Source organism: Trematomus bernacchii, unplaced genomic scaffold (assembly GCF_902827165.1).
Source record: "Trematomus bernacchii unplaced genomic scaffold, fTreBer1.1, whole genome shotgun sequence".
In the NCBI taxonomy this organism is placed as follows: Eukaryota; Metazoa; Chordata; class Actinopteri; order Perciformes; family Nototheniidae; genus Trematomus; species Trematomus bernacchii.
In genome coordinates, this window is record NW_022987552.1 from 1,959,662 (window position 1) to 1,972,821 (window position 13,160).

The 13,160-nt window shown below is 45.3% G+C and overlaps 1 protein-coding gene across 2 annotated transcripts in view; it reads right to left on the bottom strand.

The window, feature by feature from the left end:
* The window catches only part of hivep2a (HIVEP zinc finger 2a), a 106,098-nt gene that overhangs the window by 55,308 nt on the left and 37,630 nt on the right, over nt 1–13,160 (bottom strand). For both annotated transcript variants that reach the window (XM_034123891.1, XM_034123890.1), the window contains one exon: nt 6,305–6,363. The gene's annotated coding sequence lies outside the window, so the exon portion shown is untranslated. The remainder of the gene's footprint in view (nt 1–6,304; nt 6,364–13,160) is intronic.

Here is a 13,160-nt window from a genome sequence, read left to right on the forward strand (position 1 = left end):
AATGGAGGATTTATGGACCCCATCCCATTACGCTCTTTTTTTGTGTTACCTGGCATTGGCACATGTCTCCTGTGAGCATGTTAGGACTATAATGATCTGTCTCTCAAATTGGCACTTAACCTGCCCTTATTTACACCCTTAAAAAAAGCCTTAAGGGCAATCAGAACACGTGTTTCTTCCTCACGTTAAAGACAGCTGAGACGAGGGCCGTTTGAAACAGTTGTTGCCATTGCTGTCAAGTTTGTTCGGACCCTAATGGACAGCAGATGCTCGCTTGTTCTGCATCCACAACAATCCACTGTTTTTTTACGAGTTAATATTTTCAATGCTCGCAGTGCGTATAGAGTTTCTGTCCCAGCTGTTTGCCACCTGTTTGGCTTTGCGTGCTTTCACTCGTTCTGTCCACATGTATTTCCATTCGTTGTCATGCATGGGGCTGCAAAAACAAACTGGATTTACACTCGTGATGATATCAGGGCGGCCGAATGTCTCTCTGGAGGTTGTCAGGGGCGACTGGATGCTCGCTGGCTGTCAATAAACGGAGCGTGGGTGCGTTTACCCGTGAATTACTCCGCTGTTTACCTCAATCCAAACACTGCGGTGACCCGTAATCTGAGCCAGTTCAAACACTTTGACAGTCAAGTTTATTCTGCGCTCCGCAAATTTGCAACCAAACAAAAACTGTGGGGACTTGTTGAACTGCTTGGCCCGGCATGTCATTTCATCTCGTGTTTCGTTTAGTTATTGTGAGAATGTACTGTGATCGAGAAAGCCACATTTCCCACAGGGGAGAGTAAGAAGTCCTCGACCCCCCCGGACACCCCGCTCTCAGTGTTTCCCAATCGGAGAGAGACAGCTGCATCAATATCAGAGAGGAGACAGAGAGAAGAGGGGTGAGAGAGTAAAGATGGTCATGAAAGACAGAGGGAGAGGAGGGGGAGGAAGGAGAGGTCAGCGAGGGTCTATTTTTATCTTCCGTGAGTCGTGTCTCGACTTGAATGGAGGCAAAGAAGCAAAGTAGAATTGTGTTGAAAGGCGCGCGCACGCAAATTATTTCAAAACCTTGGCACAGCAAGGTGTGTGTGTGTGTGTGTGTGTGTGCGTGCGTGCGTGCGTGCGCGCGTGCGTGCGTGCGTGCGTGCGTGCGTGTGTGTGTGTGTGTGAGAGGTAACGTATTCTTTTACAGCTTTCTAATATCCTTGTTTTGGTCCACCAACCACAGTGTCTGAGTAAAACCAAATTCATGCCAGCTACTTCGACTGATGGTAATTTAGCTCCCTGGAATGTGTGTGTGTGTGTGTGTGTGTGTGTGTGTGTGTGTGTGTGTGTGTGTGTGTGTGTGTGTGTGTGTGTGTGTGTGTGTGTGTGTGTGTGTGTGTGTGTGTGTGTGTGTGTGTGTGCGTGCGTGTGTGTGTTTTACAGCTGACTTCTTGTTCCATTCTTGGTTGTGGTCACATTGATATTCTGTCCGCTGTTGTAACGATTTAGATTCAAGGAATTCTCTTTATATTTCGCTGGATTATGGATTATTTTTGCTCTGGAAGCAGAACAGAAACCAGACGATTATTCCATAATAAAGACCCAAAAACTCCAGGGAAACAAGTACAACCATTTCTACAACCCTGTAGAAACACGGAAAGCTAGTTTTACTAAATAATTCTTCATGTTAAACAGTGAAGAAACTCAATACGGAAAACGGTGACATCACTATGTAACACTCACATTTCTATTGGTTGCGCTCCAACACATTGTACGTGATAGGCTAAGGGGCGGGACATCTCTAAGCGGTTGACCAATCACAACAGAGCCGGCAAGCTAACCAATCAGAGCAGAGAGGACTCTTTAAAGTAGAGACACTACATACTGATATACACCTGAACGTCAGCAGGAGAGGACTCTTTAAAGTAGAGACACTACATACTGATATACACCTGAACATCAGCAGGAGAGGACTCTTTAAAGTAGAGACACTACATACTGATATACACCTGAACATCAGCAGGAGAGGACTCTTTAAAGTAGAGACACTTCAGACTGATATACACCTGAACATCAGCAGGAGAGGACTCTTTAAAGTAGAGACACTACATACTGATATACACCTGAACATCAGCAGGAGAGAACTCTTTAAAGTAGAGACACTACATACTGATATACACCTGAACATCAGCAGGAGAGGACTCTTTAAAGTAGAGACACTACATACTGATATACACCTGAACATCAGCAGGAGAGGACTCTTTAAAGTAGAGACACTACATACTGATATACACCTGAACATCAGCAGGAGAGGACTCTTTAAAGTAGAGACACTACATACTGATATACACCTGAACATCAGCAGGAGAGGACTCTTTAAAGTAGAGACACTACATACTGATATACACCTGAACATTAGCAGGAGAGGACTCTTTAAAGTAGAGACACTACATACTGATATACACCTGAACATCAGCAGGAGAGGACTCTTTAAAGTAGAGACACTACATACTGATATACACCTGAACATCAGCAGGAGAGGACTCTTTAAAGTAGAGACACTACATACTGATATACACCTGAACATTAGCAGGAGAGGACTCTTTAAAGTAGAGACACTACATACTGATATACACCTGAACATCAGCAGGAGAGGACTCTTTAAAGTAGAGACACTACATACTGATATACACCTGAACATCAGCAGGAGAGGACTCTTTAAAGTAGAGACACTACATACTGATATACACCTGAACATCAGCAGGAGAGGACTCTTTAATGTAGAGACACTACATACTGACATACACCTGAACATTAGCAGGAGAGGACTCTTTAAAGTAGAGACACTACATACTGATATACACCTGAACATCAGCAGGAGAGGACTCTTTAAAGTAGAGACACTACATACTGATATACACCTGAACATCAGCAGGAGAGGACTCTTTAAAGTAGAGACACTACATACTGATATACACCTGAAAATCAGCAGGAGAGGACTCTTTAAAGTAGAGACACTACATACTGATATACACCTGAACATCAGCAGGAGAGGACTCTTTAAAGTAGAGACACTACATACTGATATACACCTGAACATCAGCAGGAGAGGACTCTTTAAAGTAGAGACACTACATACTGATATACACCTGAACATTAGCAGGAGAGGACTCTTTAAAGTAGAGACACTACATACTGATATACACCTGAACATTAGCAGGAGAGGACTCTTTAAAGTAGAGACACTACATACTGATATACACCTGAACATCAGCAGGAGAGGACTCTTTAAAGTAGAGACACTACATACTGATATACACCTGAACATCAGCAGGAGAGGACTCTTTAAAGTAGAGACACTACATACTGATATACACCTGAACATCAGCAGGAGAGGACTCTTTAAAGTAGAGACACTACATACTGATATACACCTGAACATCAGCAGGAGAGGACTCTTTAAAGTAGAGACACTACATACTGATATACACCTGAACATCAGTAGGAGAGGACTCTTTAAAGTAGAGACACTACATACTGATATACACCTGAACATCAGCAGGAGAGGACTCTTTAAAGTAGAGACACTACATACTGATATACACCTGAACATCAGCAGGAGAGAACTCTTTAAAGTAGAGACACTACATACTGATATACACCTGAACATCAGCAGGAGAGGACTCTTTAAAGTAGAGACACTACATACTGATATACACCTGAACATCAGCAGGAGAGGACTCTTTAAAGTAGAGACACTACATACTGATATACACCTGAACATCAGCAGGAGAGGACTCTTTAAAGTAGAGACACTACATACTGATATACACCTGAACATCAGCAGGAGAGGACTCTTTAAAGTAGAGACACTACATACTGATATACACCTGAACATTAGCAGGAGAGGACTCTTTAAAGTAGAGACACTACATACTGATATACACCTGAACATCAGCAGGAGAGGACTCTTTAAAGTAGAGACACTACATACTGATATACACCTGAACATCAGCAGGAGAGGACTCTTTAAAGTAGAGACACTACATACTGATATACACCTGAACATCAGCAGGAGAGGACTCTTTAATGTAGAGACACTACATACTGATATACACCTGAACATTAGCAGGAGAGGACTCTTTAAAGTAGAGACACTACATACTGATATACACCTGAACATCAGCAGGAGAGGACTCTTTAAAGTAGAGACACTACATACTGATATACACCTGAACATCAGCAGGAGAGGACTCTTTAAAGTAGAGACACTACATACTGATATACACCTGAACATCAGCAGGAGAGGACTCTTTAAAGTAGAGACACTAAATACTGATATACACCTGAACATCAGCAGGAGAGGACTCTTTAAAGTAGAGACACTACATACTGATATACACCTGAACATCAGCAGGAGAGGACTCTTTAAAGTAGAGACACTACATACTGATATACACCTGAACATTAGCAGGAGAGGACTCTTTAAAGTAGAGACACTACATACTGATATACACCTGAACATTAGCAGGAGAGGACTCTTTAAAGTAGAGACACTACATACTGATATACACCTGATCATCAGCAGGAGAGGACTCTTTAAAGTAGAGACACTACATACTGATATACACCTGAACATCAGCAGGAGAGGACTCTTTAAAGTAGAGACACTACATACTGATATACACCTGAACATCAGCAGGAGAGGACTCTTTAAAGTAGAGACACTACATACTGATATACACCTGAACATCAGCAGGAGAGGACTCTTTAAAGTAGAGACACTACATACTGATATACACCTGAACATCAGCAGGAGAGGACTCTTTAAAGTAGAGACACTACATACTGATATACACCTGAACATCAGCAGGAGAGGACTCTTTAAAGTAGAGACACTACATACTGATATACACCTGAACATCAGCAGGAGAGGACTCTTTAAAGTAGAGACACTACATACTGATATACACCTGAACATCAGTAGGAGAGGACTCTTTAAAGTAGAGACACTACATACTGATATACACCTGAACATCAGCAGGAGAGGACTCTTTAAAGTAGAGACACTACATACTGATATACACCTTAACATCAGCAGGAGAGGACTCTTTAAAGTAGAGACACTACATACTGATATACACCTGAACATCAGCAGGAGAGGACTCTTTAAAGTAGAGACACTACATACTGATATACACCTGAACATCAGCAGGAGAGGACTCTTTAAAGTAGAGACACATACTGATATACACCTGAACATCAGCAGGAGAGGACTCTTTAAAGTAGAGACACATACTGATATACACCTGAACATCAGCAGGAGAGGACTCTTTAAAGTAGAGACACTACATACTGATATACACCTGAACATCAGCAGGAGAGGACTCTTTAAAGTAGAGACACTACATACTGATATACACCTGAACATCAGCAGGAGAGGACTCTTTAAAGTAGAGACACTACAAACTGATATACACCTGAACATCAGCAGGAGAGGACTCTTTAAAGTAGAGACACTACAAACTGATATACACCTGAACATCAGCAGGAGAGGACTCTTTAAAGTAGAGACACTACATACTGATATACACCTGAACATCAGCAGGAGAGGACTCTTTAAAGTAGAGACACTACAAACTGATATACACCTGAACATCAGCAGGAGAGGACTCTTTAAAGTAGAGACACTACAAACTGATATACACCTGAACATCAGCAGGAGAGGACTCTTTAAAGTAGAGACACTACAAACTGATATACACCTGAACATCAGCAGGAGAGGACTCTTTAAAGTAGAGACACTACAAACTGATATACACCTGAACATCAGCAGGAGAGGACTCTTTAAAGTAGAGACACTATATACTGATATACACCTGAACATCAGCAGGAGAGGACTCTTTAAGATAAGATTTATCAAAACAACAAGCAACTTGCACTGCACCACTAAACTCAAATCACACAAGTGTATAGATTAAATACACAATCTCTGTTTTTGAAATACCAATCATATTTCACAGAGGAACATTTCTCTAAAGTGGATTTATGTTGTTTGGAAACACAACATGAATTTGAAATGTATGAGTGGAAATACCCCAGCTGTATGGAGAGCAGCCAAAGGTTAACCGTGATTCACCCTGACCATGTGACCCTTTAGATTTATTCACAGTGTGTGTGGAAAACGGAGCTTTTTAGGAACATTCTTGGTCCAAACACACGCCGCTCAGTTTGTAAACCACACCCACATGTTACACGACTCATGCTGTGCTGAAGCAACCTCTGATAGAAACAGTGAATCTCATGTGTGTGTAGTGACAGCTACCTGTTACTCTGCTCAGTTTCAGCCGGAGTCCCGACAGGAAGTGTCCTCACGTGGCCATCCTGTGAGAAAACACACAAGAGAAAGATCATGAGTGTGTGTTCATAACTTTAACTTCTTGACTCCATTTACAAGCTCATATCTAAAGGGCGTCCAGTCACAATCGCAACAGGAAATAAACAGGATGTTGCTGAGGAAGTGGTCACCAGAGGTGTGAAGCAGAAACCCCGCCCCCCCTTACTACTACTCTCTTACGCACGCACGCACGCACGCACGCACGCACGCACGCACGCACGCACGCACGCACGCACGCACGCACGCACGCACGCACGCACGCACGCACGCACGCACGCGCGCGCACACACACACACACACACACACACACACACACACACACACACACACACACACACACACACACACACACACACACACACACACACACACACACACACACACACAATAACTTCTTAGGCAGGAAGAAATAGCATAGATAGAGCAAGTCACCGGGACACAAGAAGTCTGCACACTTACAAAATGTGAAGCACTGAGAGAGGATAGATGAGGGGGGGGAGTAAGAGAGAGTTAGGGAGGAGGTACACCGGAGAGAAAGACAGGTGAGAGAAAAAGTGTGGGAGAAAGAGAGAACAGATGGTGGAAAAGAAATGTGAGGAAGAGGGGAGAGAGCAAAAGAAATGTGGGACAAAAAGAGAAAGAAAGGGTGACAAAGAGAGAGAGAGAGGGAGGAATAGAGACAGAAAAGAGAGAGAGAGGGGGGGAGAGAGAGAGGGGAGAGAGAGAGGGGAGAGAGAGGGAGGAGGATGAAGGGGGAGAGAGAGAGAGATGAAGAGAAAAGAGAGAGGTGGAGGGATAAAGGTGCGAGAGAAAGGAAGAAAAGTTCCTTCAATTCTTTGATTTGTCACGTCTTTGCCACATGGTGGGGAACGGACACACACACACACACACACACACACACACACACACACACACACACACACACACACACACACACACACACACACACACACACACACACAGATGGAAAATGGCAAAAACACACACAGCCATCTACACACCGACCGACAAAGGACAAAGTAATGGATGGAAAAAAGCAAGACACACAGTGACAGAGAAGTGGATAGTCACATGTGCCAGACACACACACACACACACACACACACACACACACACACTCACACACACACACACACACACACACACACACACACACACACACACACGTTTTTTTTTAAGATCAGATTTTTCCGAGTTGTCCCCTCGCTCCAGTCTGCCAGGAGGAAGGCGGGGAAAAGCTGTGACACAGTTCTTCTGTTTCATGTCCGACAAAACACACACTCACACACACATAAACTCACACAAACACACACACACACACACACACACACACACACACACACACACACACACACACACACACACCCACACACACACACACACACTAATGATGGTAATACACACACACAAACACACACACACACACACACACACACACACACACCACCCACACACACACACACACTAATGATGGTAACACACACACAAACACACACACACACACACACACACACACACACACACACACACACACACACACACACACACACACACACACACACAGGTTGAGTTGTGTGTTTTCCTTCCGTCTGAATCAAGCTTTTTTCCAAAGAGGAAAATAAATCCGTGCAGCTGCGTTGAGTCTTTTTTCTTTTCTAACAACATGATCACACTTAATCTGGTACGCAGCTCGTCGCCATGTTTTACCCATAATCCCGTTAGGCTGAATCCAATGAAACATTCAATAACTCAAAGCAGCTGATGCGAAACTGATCAGGTGTCCTTGTGGCGTATGACACACACAAACTGCTGTGTCTCCAAACATGAACCCAAATCAAACTGAAGGTGATTAGTTACCTTAAGGTTTGGGATCAGTTCCAAACCTCTGATCACCAGCTGAGCTCCCGTCAACACATCCAGCCTGGTTTACCTTTACCTTGCCCTTCCTTCCCCATCTTCCTCACATCCCTAATGCCTTCGACCCGGCAGCCCGCCCAACCGACGTGCCGGAGCACGCGGCCCGCGGGCCGACAGCCCGCCAGCCGCCGAACAGCCCGCAGCGCGCGGCCGAACAGCCCGGCAGCGCGCCCGCCGAACAGCCCGGCAGCGCGCCCGCCGAACAGCCCGGCAGCGCGCCCGCCGACAGCCGCAGCGGCGCGAGCCGAACAGCCGGCAGCGCGCCGCCGAACAGCCCGGCAGCGCGCGCGCCGAACAGCCCGGCAGCGCCGCCGAACAGCCCGGCAGCGCCCGCCGAACAGCCGGCAGCGCGCGCGCCGAACAGCCCGGCAGCGCGCCCGCCGAACAGCCGGCAGCGCGCCCGCCGAACAGCCCGGCAGCGCGCCCGCCGAACAGCCCGGCAGCGCGCGCGCCGAACAGCCCGGCAGCGCGCCGCCGAACAGCCCGGCAGCGCGCGCGCCGAACAGCCCGGCAGCGCGCCCGCCGAACAGCCCGGCAGCTGCGCCCGTCCGAACAGCCCGGCAGCGCGCCCGCCCTAACATGCCCCGGCAGCGCGCGCGCCGAACAGCCCTGCAGCCGCGGCGCCCCATCCCTTCATCTCTCCCTCCTAACATCCCTTCATCTCTCTCTCCTAACATCCCTTCATCTCTCCCTCCTAACATCCCTTCATCTCTCCCTCCTAACATCCCTTCATCCCTCACTCCTTCGTCCATGTGTTCCTCCCTTCCTCTCTCCATCCCTATATCCATTTTACTTTTCATCCCTCCCTCCCTAGATCCCTTCCTTCCTTTCTTCATCCCTTCATCTCTCCTTCCCTAAATCCCTTCCTCCCTAGATCTTTCTCTACATGCCTTTGACCAATCTTCTCTCCCTAATACCCTTCCTTTCCTTTGACCTCTCAGTCCCTTTCCTCCCTGCCAGTCACCCATCCCTTCCTGACTACATCCCACCTTCCCCTTACATCCCTTCCCTCCTCTCTTCCCTATCTTTTCCCGGTCTAATTCCAAGGCATCGCTTGTCATCGCTCTTATTCAGATCTGATCGTTTAGACAACATCCCTCACTCGTCTTCATCCCTTCCCTTCACATTCATCAGTGCTTAACATCCACAACCTCCTGTAATGACGTCCTTGACTCAGATATTGTTGCTGCGTGGTCCTTGCTAGTGAAATGACAACCACTTGACCTTCCACGCACAAAGGCAAATTAGAAAATGTGTTCCTCCTACCATCATGATCAGATAAGAGCAGCTAGGATGATATCATTCCAGCAGCTGTAATCAGGTTACCATCATTAGTGTGAAGGTTAACATACTAATGGGAGTCTAATGAAGCTGATGTAAGCTATGTGACACCACCGGCTTTAAAGGGAAAGCCCATTCATTATTGCTTTTCTTTAAACTGCCTGCATGTTGTGTGTAATAGTGAGAGCTTTTCAAAGGATGATCTCAAAGAAAAAGGAGAGATTTCACCTCCTCCCGTTGCCAAATACCACACAAGACATCAGCCAGAAAGATCTGGTTCAAGCCTTTGAGGAAATGAGTAGTGATACAGAGACATGATTAAGCAACGGTGTGTGTTTATGATAATAAAGGTACATGTCACAGGGTGGCTCATGTAATCCTTGTAAAGGCCGCTACACACCCACCTGAGACCAAAGAACGCGTACCGAAGGCGTCCCGACTTTTACGTCAGCTACGCCGCCTGCGTCGGCTACGCCGCCCGCCTACGCCGCCCGCCTACGCCGCCCGCCTACGCCGCCCCTCCTACGCCGCCCGCCTACGCCGCCCGCCTACGCCGCCCCTCCTACGCCGCCCGCCTACGAACACACCGCAAATACTTCAGTCGACGAGTGGCAATAACTGTCCTTACCAGCAGGCAGCGGTAGTGTGAACAGCCAATCAGAGTGATTGCTTGGGCCGACTTTCTCTGACCTCAGGTCAGAGAAAGTCGGGAGGCCGCGGGAGGTCAGAGAAAGTCGGGAGGCCGCGGGAGGTCAGAGAAAGTCGGGAGGCATCGGGAGGTGTGAGAAGGTGCCGTAAAGAGACGACGGTGCGGGACACACCAACCTGAGTAGGGCGCCGCGAATGCCCGACTGCCTCTGACGGCCTCTGACTCCCAAAATCGGGTTGGTGTGTAGCCAGCTTTAGGCACTAATGAAGCTATATGGCTCAGGAGATGAAGATATATCAAGCTTTGATGCATGAAATATACTTGTTATTCGGTCAATTCAATGAGGTTCTTGCATTGGATTTGTTGAAAATGACAAACATATAGAATCCTACGGCACCTTTGAGTAAAAATATGAGAGAATCGCACCACATTTAACCATAAATCATCATTTTCTGATTTAAAAACAAGAGATGTGTTGATATTTCTATCTTTTTACTTATCGTAACCATCAATAAAAACCCCAATTCAGTCAAAACGTTTGTCCTACAAAAGGAAACCACTTGTTCACAAAGAGTTTAAAATAATAAAGCTCCTGATAAATGGACAAAAGCCACTGACAAAAGCTACAGACACATTTCAAAGAAGTTGTTACCAAATATTTCAAGGCACAGTATAGCACTCAACAATTGGGAATCTGGGTCAACATCTGTCCAGATCGTCCACAAAATCTATCATTCGGACTTATTTCTGCATCATTTTGAACACCTATGAACATGTAGCACTGCACTCATCACATTCACAGAACTGTGTTGCGTGTTGCGGAGAGGATGGAAAGAATGACTAAAAACCGAGGAAAGGAAAAACCCAGCAGCGAGAGAAGGGATGACATGCAACGAGGTCACGCATTGGATTCAAATCTTCAACATCTGGAATACATGGCTGCAGGAAGGGAAACTATCACCAGGCACCGGCCAAACTCTGGCAACTCGTGGCTGAAGCGAGTTGGCTTTTTATCCCCAGTTTTGGAAGACAACCAGCCATCATTCAGAGTTAGATTCTGTCTCTAAGTAGCAAGTGCCAAAATGAAGATGGAGGCAAGAGAATTTTGGAAACTGTTAATCACCGTAAGCTGGCAGATAAAGAGTTCCCATCTTTCCTGATAAGCTGCAAAGTGTGCTGGCCAATAAAGACATGGTACTTTTGAAAAGAAAATGGTCCAATCCTGCTGATCTCACCCATCCTCTTCAACTCCTTTCCCAAATCGTCTTTCCAAATTGAAGCTGGAAAGATCAAGGTATAGATGAGACACAGGAGGGCGAAGGAGAAACAATGAAGTGTGGAATATTCCTCTGTTGATTTTCCATTCAGCGCAGACTGGGAAGTGAGACAGGCCTCCGGGTGAGGAACAATTCTGATCCTATTCTAATCTCTTCCCTGTTCTCGTTCTCCCTCCCGTATCCTCCAGTGAATCCGTCCCTCATGTTTGCATCCCAGTCATGCCTTTTATCACACTATTATCTCAAGCACTGTTCCAGTTGTATAACATTAATAACAATCAACCAACTAGGCAACCGTGCAAAAGAACACAAATCAACCATCTGGAGTTTAACAAGCAACCCCAAAGATGTGAATAAATCCATTAAGTTTTCTGACACTTTTAAAAAACAATCACCCATTTAACGTTATAAGCAACTCCCACATATCATGCAAATGCTGCAGGGTTTGCAGAAGCTGTGAACATTCAATGAGTCCGTAGTTTGACTATTCAAATGACGGGCAACAGGTCTGAAAGCCACCAAGTTCACAGGCAACAACTGAACTTTGAATTTAGCTGGGAATTTTGTTATATCTGCATCCAGTCTATCTCTCAATTTGTGTCTACAACCAAAACATTCAAGTATACATAGACCTGTAAACCATTCAAATATGTGAACAACCCTAACCCTAATTAATCTACAGATAACCAATGCCGCATCTAATACAAACATTCTCGAAAATTCAAAGTTTTAAGCAACTTTTAACTTGAATATTGACAAACTGCAGAACTGTATTTATATTTTAAACCTGAAAATAGTCAAAGAAAAAAATAATTATATTTTATTAAAGTACGATATTGTAGAGAGAAAAGGGAAGGGAAATGCCCAGTTTTTATTTTACGGTTAAGCTGCTCGTTATTGAGCCAGACACACAAAACACACACACACACACACACACACACACACACACACACACACACACACACACACACACAGACCACAGAGGAATTTCCTAGTTTCGTATAAAACTGATAATGGGATGTGTCCCAGCGGGAGTGGAAAATCAGAGGTGACTTACGAGCCTCCACATTCCAACCCACACACACACACACACACACACACACACACACACACACACACACACACACACACACACACACACACACACACACACACACACACACACACACACACACACACACACACACACACACCTCTGGGAAGAGAAAGACAGAGAGACAGAAAGCTCTGCAGAGAGAAACAGTTAACTCTAAGTTTCCATGTCTTCACAGAGCGGCGCCTCTTTATCGTTTTGACGGAGAGGCATCTGGGCCTTTCCTCACAAGTCAGTAAGAGTTGATGTCAGATAATATTTTTAGAAGGATGGATTATTACCATTAATGGAGTGAAGGAAAACACTCCATGGACATGATAGAATAGATTTGAAGAAAGCCAGCTGTCTTTTTCTGAGCATTTTCTGACATTTCTCAGAAATGAACTGATTATCAAAATATGGAGATTCGGCTGTGTATTCTTTGCAAATCTATATTAAATAGTTTTAAAATGTCAATTAAAGTCTAGGGTGAAGTCTTGTTTTGTCACTCCAAACCCAAAATACATTCACTTGAAGATATAAAACGGAGAAACAGCAAGACATGTCCATATATTCCAGACGCTGAAA